Source organism: Aplysia californica, unplaced genomic scaffold, assembly GCF_000002075.1.
Source record: "Aplysia californica isolate F4 #8 unplaced genomic scaffold, AplCal3.0 scaffold00109, whole genome shotgun sequence".
Classification (NCBI taxonomy): Eukaryota; Metazoa; Mollusca; class Gastropoda; order Aplysiida; family Aplysiidae; genus Aplysia; species Aplysia californica.
Window position 1 is genome coordinate 1,505,768 of NW_004797379.1, and position 1,429 is coordinate 1,507,196.

Sequence of the window (1,429 nt, forward strand, 5' to 3'; positions counted from 1 at the left end):
ACACACACACACACACACACACACACACACACACACACACTCACCTACACACACTGTTTTAGATTTAGTTTTTGTAAGAGTTTTACGGCAATTGCAACACATATAGATCATACAAATGCCGAAGATTGAGGTGTTACAAGAGAGTAACAAACACAAAAAAAGATGGAGGGGAGAAAAGGACGATAGATCCTTCATAGCAAAGAAGGAGTAAACCACACCAGAGCACCCGCCAACCAACCCCCAGCAAACTACTTTTAGGGGGTACAAAAATTGACATCAAGACCACATCGGCAGCAGAAGGAAACACCACCAGAGGCAGACCAAACCTTGCAGCTATAATAAGCAGAGATGTCTCTACAGTTATAGAACAAAAGAAACAACGCCGAGTTTCCAGCTCTAGGAACATCCGAGAGCGTGCTGTGTATTCCAACATTTGGCCAGTCAAAGTTTCACATTTCCACAATGGCTTTTAGTAAGAGTCTTACGTGGCACTTGCACGCAATTAGGTCATACAAGTGCCGAAGATTAGTAATAGTAATAATATCACATTAGTATATGCGAGGCAGCGTGGTGAAATCAGGCGCTCGTCAAAATAACGGAATTGGAGAAACAGGCATTTTCCCGCCAGTTTGGAAATTTTCATCGAACTTTTGTTTGTTGGCTTAGCCTTATTAAAGCCCACATAAAACATTTCCATGTGGATTTTTACTGAGAAATCATTGGTTAGAGGCACAAATTATACATTTTTTAGTTTCCAAAGTCTGTCGTTTAGCTATTGGAGTTACCAAACTTCTACAGCCATTTCTCTCGATAATTTCATCACTGAAATCAGGCACCCTCATTTGATTCAGTCGCAAATATCTTGAGTTCTATTCAAGGCAAACGAATCAGCTGTCAGATGATACCAATAACTCCTCATGCCCAAACATTGACGAGCGCCTAATTATTCCACCGCGTCGCAACACATACATGTATATGGCATCTATGTAGCTCTCAACATAATACATGTATCATAGCACTCACGTACACCATAGCTCTTCACACTAACTCACGTAACTGTCCCCGTGGTTTTACGCAAGAAAAATTCTGAAATTATGCAAACTGAGCCCAAAAATGTGAAATTAACTAAATCTGAGCGATTCTGTTCATTTTCACAGAGAATGATAAAGGAAAATAATCAGAAATTATGCCAAAAAAGATCAAATTTTGCTAAATTATGCGGGGTGCATAAAACCACGGGGACAGACGTAAAAACTGCACATAGGTCTAGGATTAATAAAGTAAGTGTATGGATTTAACGTTTTACATAACTGGCTAAACCAGCACCTGGACATGGATGGCTGGTGCCTCTAGAAATAAATTATTTTTTTGTTTTACAGCACTTGCAACACAATAAGGCCATATAAGTGCCGAAGATTAGAGGTGTTAC